We start from the raw sequence: 12,779 nt of genomic DNA, 5'->3' as shown, positions 1-12,779 counted from the left end.
TATGTGCTGATATGAAGAATAATACCGGCACACTCGCATGGCGTCACACATCAAAGTCAGAGAGACTTTGTTAAGTACATGAGGCAGGCAATGTATTTGGCACCCTGTTGCGTTTCTTAGGAAGCAGTCCAAATGACTGTATTGATGTTTATTAATCCTTAAATGGATAATCAAGCTATTGCATGTTTTTGCACAAAAGAAAATTGTCCTCTGTTTACAAGAAAAGCCATGGAAGGAGGAACATAAGAACCAACGTCTTCTACATGTGTTGTTCATCTGGTGTGAAAAACACTAAATCAAAAAAATTCAGTAAAACAGACAATCTCAGAAGGTTGTGGGAACTGTGGGAGGTTAATACAATACTTCATGAAAACAGTTTGATGGGTCCAGTGCCAGGGTACTTCCTGATTATGCAAACTGAGCCAAGCATCTTTGCACACAATGATCATAAAACATTTCCCAAAGACATGGTCATGGATAATGCTCGTATGGACGCAGAGAAGAAGTCCAACTTGTGCAACATCTTGGGTTTCATTGGGACAGAGGGAAACACAGACCACATTTAAGATCTGGGGGAAGACCAGAATCATGTCGAGCTGCACATTTTTCAAAACCAGATCTCTCAAGATCCTTTCACAGTGAGAGATTATTAGTATCACTTCTAACAATTTGCACAGGACAGGTGACCATTGCATGATTTGGATCGTCTTGGCCAAATGTGAAATCACACTGTTACATAAAATAATAAAACTCGGAGATGTCATGATTTTCGGTATCGAACTATTGCACAAATGCTTCACTTATAGTGCCTGTGAAAAGTTGAGCAACAGTGGACTTGTGCTTATGTGTTGCTTTGAGGTGCGAGGGTGAGACAATTTAAGAAAGTCTGTGCCCGTCCAATGAACCTGATATGATTTCGTCATTTAAAACTTTAGGTTGTTTACGAGAGGAACAATTTCGGAGTGCCTTGCGTGTTCGCAAAGGTGTAGTATATCGCCATTGCTATTCCTGAACGCTAAAAGCTTTCTGATCCCTACAGCCTTGGATGTAATACCGACACAAAGCTTGCTCTCTCTCCCTGTGCCCCTAAATAGTCAGCGAGGAAACTGTGAATGCTCCTGTTTGTGAGCTCAAAGATGTTGTGTGTGTCAACATTGAGGGACAGAGTGATGGAACATCTGTGACAAACATGGCTGCTGTTTGCATTATGTGTACAAGGGAGTGCATGTACAGACTGTGCATGTTTCTGCAGCACAGATCAGACGGGAAAGGGGAAAAGGGGGAAATACAGCTTAACTGAATCTTGGAGCTGAACCAAAAGCCACAAAAGTAGGTCTGGATCCAGCATCCCTGAGCTCTGTACAGACGTCTAGCAGAACAGAGCAGAGCAGAACAGTGGGTCTATTCAAACCAAACCATTTTCCCCTGGCACAAGTTGGAATGAGTTTAAAATGAGATCACTCTTTTTTTTTTGTTTGCCATCACACGAAAAATGTGAAAAGAAATGAATAAAAACAGAAAAGAAAGTATTTTTCCACCTTCCAAAACAGCAGGTGATCCGTATGTGTGTTGTAGTTGAGTTAATCAGGTTTCATCGTATAGCTTTGAGGATGCAAAGACAAGAAACTCAAATGTGTTTGAGTTGAAGCTGATGTGGCCTCATTCTTTCTTGGTGGAGTTTTTTTCGGAAGTGGAGGAGACTGGAAATATTCCCCTCACCAGAGGAAGAGGGGAAGAATACATTCACAGTATGATTACACTTTCACCCTCTTTACTCCCCCTTCCTTCTATAACACCTGTCTCTGACTCTCTGAACAAAATAGCTTGAAATCATTCATACAATTCAGTGACAAAAACAAAAAAGAAAGTTAACCACCACAATTTCCTGTTTAAACTGACCCCATGAGAGAAAAACAGTGCTCATCACAAGCTTTACATACTCACTGATCTTACTCACAAACTGGATTGCTCCGGGTATTCAAGCTAATCACAATGTCTTTGAAAAGCCAGAATGAAATGCTAAGTATAATATTTTCCTCATCCAGAAAACAAATATGGCCCACAAATGCTTGCAATAAATAGCAAACATAGATAAGCGTTTGGATGGATTTTTGGATAAACCACATACAACACACGCAACATGAAATTATACCAATAAATACATCTACAGTGCATACTCTACACTCACTCTACGGTAGGTACTTGAGAGGGCACATTATGGCTTACTGTCAGTGATTCATTATGAATTTGTTTTACTCACCTGCTCACCTTTTCACATTATTGTTATAATGAAAAAATGTTTGGGATAACTTTGAAGCTAAAGAAGATCCCCCAAAACATTAAAACGGTCAATAATGAGGAACCACAATTAAATAAATACAACATCATATCATCAGCATAACAAGAGATGTATTATATTGTTCCCTCTGTAGGAAGGATGTGCCAATAGTCACAATCCACAAGGACATGAGCAACATGCAGCGAGGACAACACAGAGATACAAATGGAAGGAGAGTTTATCACACAACATCTGAAGCCCTTAATCATAACAGCACAATCAGCCAAACCTGTCTTAACAGGCCACATGCTTGGCAAAACAGAAGCAGTAAAAGCTGACTGAATGAACCTTAAAAACTGATATGCATTTGTTTTTATTATTTTTGACTGTATGTGTGTTGTATTTTCACATTGTTATGTTTTTGAGACTTGCAAGGCTGTTGGAAACCTTCGATCTTTAGATAAATAAAACAATATGCAACAAAGGCTCATGCCATCAATAGTGTTGTAATATCCTCAGTCAGCACCAAAATTAAATCAGATGTTCAAACATGCTGATGGAAGAACATACTGTCCGCTTTTGTCCGCGGACAATATGTCCGCTTTTGTTTACTTTTGAGTTCTAGAAAAGTTAAGAAATGTGCATGTAGACATGTGATGCCCAATGTTAGCTTTCACTCAATACTGTCTTGTGCTATTCACCCTTTGCTAAGTCCCACCCCCATTCATTTTTACATGCTTTTAGTATTTACTATGAACTTTGATGGATAAAAAAATATATTTAAATCGCTGTTTTTCAAAGCGTTGTTCCAAATTACGGAATATTTAGGGAGTGTGTCTCTCTCTCTTAACCAACTTCTCCTTTACATCCTTCATTCAAAACATTTCCCATCAAGGTCAAAAGTTACTTGTCAACATAATGGTTGAATGAAGTCTGTTTGACTGCTCCATAAATTCAGAAAAGACCTTGAATTAGCATTATCTCAGTTAGCCAACTCGCGTGGAACAAACTGACCTTTGCATCCACACAAACATTTTCAGGCCATTTTCCAGGTCTCTGTTCAAACTGACATGTGAAAACGAGAAGAAAAAAGCAGAATCTGTTCTTCCTACTCCTCTTTCAGTTTGCAAAAAAACATACAACTGCACCGAAATTAGATTTTTTTCCAATGTAGCTATTTTCCATGCCCTGAAAGTTGATACATTTGTGAAACCAAGCAAACCATGAGGTGAGTTACATTAAAACCAAATTTGCTATAAATTCTATTGAGATACAGAAGGAAAACAGTGTCTCGTCATTAACTGCCAAATTAGGTGTTAATTAGTTTCCAAACAATTCATTTCAGCCAAGGAATACGTGTGTTGAATGGATGTTTTGTAAATACACTACATCTGATGCAAATTAAGGCTTTTGTTTTTAGTCATTTGTATTTACGTTCAGTGAAGGCTTTCGTTCTCTGGGAAACAATTATTTCCACTAAGTAACACAGTATGAGAGAGAATCAAACCCACATGGGATTCTGGCAAATCACAGCGGAGCACCTCGGTTCTTCTGTTCATCTGTCAGAATCTCTGCCTTCTCTCATTCAACAAGAGCTTCACCTATATGCAGTTTATTAAGTCAAAGGACTTGTTTGTCATTATCATGAGAGGTGTGAACATGTAGCCTAAAGACTGGAAACAAACTGACTCTACCAACGTAATGTTCATCTACTCAGCTATTAAATGTTCCCTTTTACTAATTCCAAGCAGTCGCAAATATTTGAAGGAAAGTTATTGACGTTTGGATTTCCATTTCAATACAAGAATACATAACTGAAATCATGTCATTTGATCCACTGTGATTTGTTAATATAATCATATATATCTGTATATTCAATTATCTAGTGAGCAATACAACTTTTGATTTAATGTGTTTCCTCAAGAACAATAAGCTGATGCAAAAGTATTATGTGATCTCAGACCAGTCAAACAAAAGCATGGATCCCTGTCGTACTTCATTATTACCAAGCCAACAAAAACACTAATGTACCGTATGTACATTCATGTAGGGGATGAAAGCTTAGTAATGATAATGACAAAAAGACTTGCCAGAAGACACCATCCAAACAAACATTATGGTCCTGCCGTATGTGGTGTGTGTGTGTGTGTGTGTGTGTGTAGGTTTGTGTGTGTGTGAGTGAGTGAGTGAGTGAGGGACAGTGGGACACGTTTGCAGATATGATGATTTCCCCACAGTCCTCACTCATCATATGTTATTCCTGAGCACGGTAGTGCTTCTCTCCTGGGGTTAAGCACACTGAAAAACAATTACAAGTCTGGTCATCCTATTTCGGTAACATGCTTGATACTTAGAAACTCCCCTCAGCTGATGTTTGTGAACAAGTGAACGGTTACATCTCCTTATAACTGTCACCAAAACTTGTTGCATCTCTGGATTTTGCTTTCACTTCAAAAGTCCTGTTCGGTAAAATGATGTACAACATAACCAGAATTACCGTACAGTTGTGTGCCTTTAAAGCTCTTCAACAGATGAATACTGATCCTTCGAGAGCATGTGGGGTCTGGGCTGCTCAGAATCTTAAGTCATAGAACATTATGTTCTACATAGCCATTCAGCCATAGATGCACACTACCAGATCTTCCACCATAACACTCAGCAATGTGGCATTCATTTAAGTTATTACTTTCCTTCTGTTACTACAAACCATAGCTAGCTCCTTGTTTTGACATCTCTGTCATCAGCAGCCAACAAAAGGTCCTATGAGGCTAAGAGGAGTTGGAGTACAACAGTTACTCTAAGAAACAAATAAATATACATCTCTATCCAGCCAGATATCAACTTGATCAACCAATTATTGAACTTATAATCAACACAGGAGTTTCACATTCTTATGTATCCATTTTTGTAGAGGCTTCAGAAAATAGGGACTGTATTGGAGCACCTCTTCCAGGGAGATTTCTCACACATGATCAGTCAACAAATTCAATCAGCTGGAACTAACGTGTCCGTGGTTGCAGTTGCAGGTTGTGCTCTGGCATATTTCCTTGCAAATCACTCGGCAAATCACATTAGGGCCTCTGACTTTGAGGAGTGGGCTTGTGACCAGCTGGTCACTGGTTTTAATCTTTAAACTGGCTGCAAACGTCTGGGCAGGCATGTGAAGAAGTACAATTTTCCGCCTCTTCACCCGCTACTGTTGAAAGAAGCTTTACTGCGCTGGTAGAGTTGATCAGCAGGAAACAGTTGATGTCTGTGGTTGTTGGAGAGCACAGAGCAAACTCGTCCTCACATCTGTGGACCACTAATCTTCTGCAGTAGCATAACAGGGGGACAAGTCTAAAATATGTAAATTACAGGCTAAATTGGAATATTGCTAGGCCTATGCACTTTTATTGTTTGTGTATGTCATTTTATGTATTTGTCTCTCTGGACCCCGAGTCTGAAATAAAGTCTATCTATCTATCTATACCTTCCTATTCGTTCTGCTTTAGTTTGGTTATGTAATAGCTGCTGAGGTCTACACTGCTGAAACAAACCTCACTTATATCTTCAGGTCACAGCGCGTCCTTACCGAGTGCCCACATGCAACATTCACGTAGCCAAAGTAAATGGAACAGCAGGAAAAAGTCTCAATGAGTTGGAGCTCAAATGCAGTAGGCAGAGAGAGCAACTTTCCAGAGAGCCTCCGATTTGTGATGTTAAAGTTAAATGAAAGGGTTGGTTCACCCAAATTACAAAATAAATCATATTTTCTCAGTTGCTACTAGTGGTTTCTAGCTATGCAGATAGTTTTTATGTATCTACCCAGATTCTGAGATATCTGCTGCCACGCCAATACAGAGGAGGTGAATGGGATTTTGTTGCTCACAGCCTAAAAAAAAAGGCATTTTAAAAAATGTTTAATTTCCTAATCACTCTGAATAATCCAAAGAACATAATGTGAAAAGAAAATGTTAACAAAATGAAAAATGTCTCCATCAAAACTGTTTGTAATTTCCTCACTAGTAACACATTTAAAAAGCCTTTTTAAAACGTTACATACATGTTTGCTAACTTGCAAAATGGGCGCCATTTGTAAAACAAACACAATCATCATAAATGAATTATGTCAGTAGATTAACTACCTCCTGGCACCAGCCCATGTTGACCTTCAGGGCCCTGTAAGCATTGTATTGTTTCCTAGTGATCCTTAGCATTGTGCTCTAAAGCCGATGTAACAAGGACACTGAAGTTAGAATCATTTTTAAAATGCTATATTTCAATGCTACGAGGAACACAAACAATTCCTTTCACTTCCATGGCATTGGTGTGGCAGCAGAAATCTCAGAAGCACATAAAAACCCATCTGTCTGCTATTTGCATGGCAACTGAAGATGACCCAATCATGACCGGGTATATGTTGAGGCTTTCAGTCTGACCTTCTTTTGTCCATTTCATGTTGAGAGGGAAAAATTGGGTTCCTGTCAGCAACTGTAGGCTCTAAAGGCCTACAGTTCACCACTCGTATCGCCGCGGAGCCAGTGAGAGGCATCTTGTGTTTCCAGACAGAGGCGAAACACAACTTGACTTGTCAGGCAAAGCTTTCAAAAAGTCATCGTGTCGGCCACAAGTGTTACAGCCATTTCTGCCGCAAGCTAAATGGATCCACGCGGCTCGACAACATTAGAGGCTCTGGGCAACGGCTAGTGTGTGAGAGTCTCTACGGAGTTGACATGCCAAAGATTCAGGCTGCAAATGTTAAAATGTTTATTGTATAAAAAAAAGTCCCAACTATTTTTGCATGTACCAGAGAAGGAGATATACCATACCTTTCAGACAGTTTTCTGTCTCAACATAAGTGGTATGGCAGGGTGTTTTTCTTTTGACCAAAGTGACTCACTGTGGTCTTCCAAACGCATTCCTCTGTTGCTCTCCATTTCCTGAATGCCTTTTTTGGAGTTTGGAGCCATGCAGCAGATTTTTTGTGTTGTATTTAATCGAATTGTGTAAAATTCATTGTTTTTATTTGTAAGAGTTTAAAGATTCGCTGTGTTGTTTATGCTTGTGTTCCTTCCACTGGTAGTGGTGCAAGTTAATAAAAAACCCTGCAGGAAGCATCTGTCTTCACTTAATGAACCAAACTTTCAATTTAAGTCACTCCAAGAGGGAGTGTTATTCTTAAACAGAACACAGGGGGTAAGGTCTTCAGCTTTTAATAATATTATCAGCTAAAGTCTATCCAAGTGCAGATAAACTAACAGGCATAGTAGTATGTTTTACTTCATTAATTAAAGAAAATCTCAAGGTAACGGAGACTGTAATAACTCTTGCTCTTATAAAAACGCTGCTTTTACCATTAAATGCTATTAATGATCTGATCAAATGTAATGGTCCTTGATGATATAATAATGTTCACATTTTGTACAAGATTTGCAATCTCTTCAAGTCAAAATGTGTTTTTCTTAGAAGTAAGTAAGTCCACATGGGCTGTCCGGCATGTTTGTCTGTGGACATATGGAGGGCAGTAGTTTAAGTAAGCTGTTATTCACATCCGTGAATTTGAACTGTGGTGTCCAACTTACTACGTTACTCAGTTGCAAGAGTGATCTCGAGGGTCTGGCATTACGCCCTGAGCCTCCATCTCTGGGACATCAAATATGCCATCCATTCATTGCTATGATTAAGTTACAACTAAGGAGATGACCTTTGAAAAAAAATGTAGCCCCATAAATACCAGCTGGAAAGGATCAACAAATAAATATAATTTATATGATGTAAACTACCACGTTTATATTTCACGGTTGTAAAAACAAAGCAAGAAACGACAATTCTGCATAAATATAGTTAGCTTAACATAAGCTTATTTGCATTGTATTTTAACCTCATGATTGCATAAGCCCCTCCTTAAGTTTTGATTGTCGCATGGTTTTATTATATATGCATGAGTTTTTGCCACAGAAGTAAATTAAATATGCTGTATTAACTCTTAGGCCACCACAAGGTGAAAATAATTTAACGGGAACAAGCAATGAAGTCTCTAAGGTGTCAGGAATGCCATATGCACGTTTTATGATGGAATCTGTGGCCTCTTTCTCTGGTGTCTGTCTCCTGATTATGTTCTCAGGTTGCCAATGATCCATCGGAACACTAACTGTAAGTGAAACCGATGACAGGCAGTTATACTGAGTGACGGCTCAGAGAGATGGGGCAGCAAAGGTTGGGTGGATCTGCACAGGCACTAATTTTAATCCATGGAAGACCACAAATAGAAGGTACGGAGCACACAAGTGCACCCGTGTTAGCGTCTTTGTCAAAAAAAAGTGTGTGTGCATGAGTATGAAAATAGGTAAGCTCTTTGGCCCCTCATGTCACGCAGCTCTGTTGACTGCAGCTTGTAATGTTTTTTTTATTGATGTGGCAGACAAACTGAGACTGAGCCGGGCCTCAGATGCCTCGGGGGAAGGTGACAGCCTCAGCTGCTCTCCATAACAAAGCCCATCCTATGCGCGTAGCTGCCCTTGGGGACGCCTCCTTTGGGTTGAAGAAAAAGTGTTTTTTTCCTTATGCACCATGAAGTCCCATGTGCATTTCACAAACACAAACAAATACATGTGGGGTAGAAGACTGCCTGCACACACACACACACAAACACTAACTATCCCCTTGCCAGCTAAAGAACTCTGCCGTTGTATTTCAGGTTTATATTGAAACATCTTTGCCGTGTATCTTGCCAGAGGTGAAGGAAGCAACTGAACTGAATGATAAGGCCGAAGCAGAAACCGTTTACCACTTAAAGGACACTTACTATCTTAATCTGATCACTTGTATCTGTGCTTATTCAAGATAATTTGGAGCTAAGTGTGCAACGTGTGATCCACTCCTGAATGTTTTTTTTGTCAGCCCCGAGTGGACGGAAATTTTCACATGTCAGCTGCAAGAAGGGTTGAAACCCACCACAACATCTGCTTTATAGTATCTCTGTGGCAAAATGTTCTCAGACTTGCCAACGTGTTGCCATAGCCACCTCGTACACCTCGAGCATAATAAGCACCTCGAGCCCAGACAGCCAGGCTCTCTGCGCTAACCGTCAGTAAGCTGATAGAATATCAAACTTGAGAAGCTGTAAAGCAGCAGCGGGCAATTGACAAACTGGATCCAGTTCCTCAGTTTGCAAAGTATTTGGGGAGATGCCACGAGAGGTGTCGTGTGGCCTTAAGACCCCAAGTTCACTTTCTTGTCATTTAGAAGCCATCGTTTGCTGTGTGTACGGCCTGACCACCTGCTGTGCCTTTCTCCTAAACTGAGTTACAAATGAAGCCGGCATAAAATCTAATTGCATTAGAGAAATATTGAGCCCCCAAAGTCTCCCCACTTACTCTATCACCGCTTGGCAGTTCATATCAGTCATGCTATTTAGCTTACAATTTAAGCACAACATTTTCCAAGTCCCCCAGGTACTGATTCATCAAAACCTCATACATGGAAACCTTGACCCCCCCCCCCCCCCCTAACCAACAACCCCCCACTTGACGTAGACCGTCCTGTAACTCCAACTGACCCAGCTGCCGGGCTGCGTGTGTGAGCAACATGCACAGGAAGAGTTACTCTTTTATGAGACTTCTGTGCTACATCATATGGGTTGGTCTATTTAGGTCTCGGCCGCTGGCACGGACTAAGTTGGGGCTTAAGAACCAAATTTAGTTGAAAGAAGATCCCTGACGGGTTACACTGATCACTAGAGAAAGGAGTGTGGGCAGTTTATTATGTATTGAGACAGTGGGAGTCTAGGGAGGAGAGAATGTTCTGGCAGGATCTGATCTGAGGCCAGAGGGGGTTTGGTTCCAGAAACCAAAGCAACTATCTCTTGAAACAAAGAGAATATAAATTGAGCTCCATGCGGTATTTTTGATACTGTGACGGGTTGCATGGGAAAAACCAATGAGTGACTCACAACAGAAGAGTTGAGCAACTCCAAGCTTTTTTTTTCAGCTCATTTCTGGTTGATATTGTAATTGCATACGTCTAATAATTCATAATGATGCCAGTCATGAGACTTATTTTATCTTCAGTATGTAATTTAGTCTGGAGAAATAAATAAATCCCAGTGAGAGTAGCTGGAGTTTTCTTGTGGATTCTGTGCCTGACATGTGCTTCCATATATCTTTGAAACACACAGGCCTCTTTGTTCCAAACACACATTGTTTCATGCTCTGGTGTTTATTTGAGATCTAGTAGCTTGATCATGATCTCATAATATAAAACAGAGGCATTACTGCCAACTTGACTATCCATCTTAATAACATACTATTGTTACCAAGAGAAAAAACACGGTATCATACAGTATATGTTTAGCTAATGACTTACAGTATATACAATCTATGGTTCTACACGTCAGAGCGTAAATATATAAGAAATACAAAGGAAACACAATATAGGTCTAACAGAAAAAAGGCTTATTCCAGTGTCAACTTTTAAAGTTTAAAACAGGGAATATTAGAACAGAAGGGATGGACGAAGTGTGAGGTCTGAAGAAAAGAAAGCACTCATCTGAAGACAAATAATTAGCCATTAACAGTTAACATTATTCTGTAGCTAGATGACAGAATATTTAAATGGAGTAGATACAATAAAATCAACGTGTACAATGTACAGCAACAATCCTGAAATAAACAGGACCTTTGTGATCAAATGGTGATGTTTTCTTTAAAAATATATGATAATGGAAATATTATATCCTATTATATGGTGTGCCTAATATTTAGCCCTATAGCAGGAGACTACAAGATGTTATTTCTATTTGCTCTGTTTGTGTCCACATCCTTTGCTAAAGCAAATAGGATACGCTCATCAGTCTTCCTTTTAATAGCATACATTCGTTCTTAAGCTTAGTTAAGCTAAGTTTTATGAAAAGATATGTTAGTGAAAGACAATTGTACCTCTTCTCATTGGCGAAGTAACTAAATGTTTTACAGACACAGCATATCAGGGACTGAATGTCTTTGCTATTTAGTTTCAAACATCTGCACACTTTTAAAGCTGGGAACCATTTTTATTACTTTTTGGCTCCCATTATTTGTCAACTAATCACATCAGGCTCTTACTCAATCCAAAGAGCTACTATTCACCCCGCTGAGCAAGCAGCTCCAACTTGTGTCCCCACCGTTCTCTCCTATCGCTGACACAGGGTTTGATGGGTAAGGTTGGGATTCAAGCCCTGCAGAAATATCTAGAAAGGTGATAATAGACTCTGCCAGGAGGCACAGGCAGCTGTCTTGCTTACGCGTTTGTCTCATCAGACCCAGTTTGGTTGATGCGTTGACATCAAAGAGGACAAGAGAGACATCCATCTTGTGCTGGAGAGGTGTCAGATAACCTGACGTGTATAGTGAAGGTAAAGGACAGTACAGATGGTGGTATAGCCATAGCAAGAGTCTTTTCCCTTTCTAGCCAAATATGGCCATGAATAGGGTGGGAAAGCTGGATCTTAATGGGTGAACCAAAATGAACTGGCAATTAAACCCCAATTTATATATGAGCAGAGACAGGAGTTATTACTGACCGCAATACAAGTGTTGAAGGATTTATAACTGCGTATCACATTATTATATTCAGCCGGTTGCTAATAGAAGATCTGCTTTGTCCAAAAACAGTGGTGCAATGTAACTACTGTAGATATATTTACTCACGTATTATACTTAAAAAGGTGCTAAAATGCTAAGTTCAGAGCACAATTATGACTGAGGGATTGCCTCAGCATGGTTCTCAAGATGCCAACGGCTGAGCAGCTAACGGTGCAAACAGCGCACAAAACAGCAACAGTGCAGATAGAACTAACAGTTTTTACCTGAGGGGGAACCGGAGGGGGGGTGCCACACTTCCACGACGACGGAACATTTACTTTAGGCTACTCCACTACATTTCAGAGGTAAATATTATCCTTTTTACTCCTGTCAATAATGTGACAGCTATATAGTTACTAGTTACATTTCAGATTCAGATTTTACATAAGAAAATATGTAATGAGCATATCAATACAATTCATTGTTATAGATCCAACTACGCAACAGTAACAGCTGATAAAGTTGTCATCATTAGCTTCACCTCAACCAGCTGGAACCTGAAAATATGACTTTCAATGCATCAGTACCAACAACAAAGTCATTTATCTGTAGAACGAGTATTTCTACCATTACATTTTGCTAACAATACTTATATATTTTTACTTGAATAGGATTTTGAGTGCAGTACTTGTACTCATTCTGTTGAGTCATACTGAATCTAGCCATGTGCTTTCACAACAGCATGGGGTGGAAAGGATTTGGTTATGTCAATATGGCTTTTGTAAAAAGACAAAAGAGTTTTCATCTTCAGAACAATCAAAGCTTTATTTTGAAACTATTGATTGCCGATATTTCCACCAAAGTGCCCTGAACATCAATTACAAAATGATTCAGCAAACAACCGCATTTAAGAAGGGTTTGGCTCTTTACAAGAGGTAACCACAACCAGATGGGACGAT

The sequence above is a fragment of the Pholis gunnellus genome (genome assembly GCF_910591455.1).
Source record: "Pholis gunnellus genome assembly, chromosome: 8".
In the NCBI taxonomy this organism is placed as follows: Eukaryota; Metazoa; Chordata; class Actinopteri; order Perciformes; family Pholidae; genus Pholis; species Pholis gunnellus.
This window is presented reverse-complemented; position numbering follows the sequence as displayed.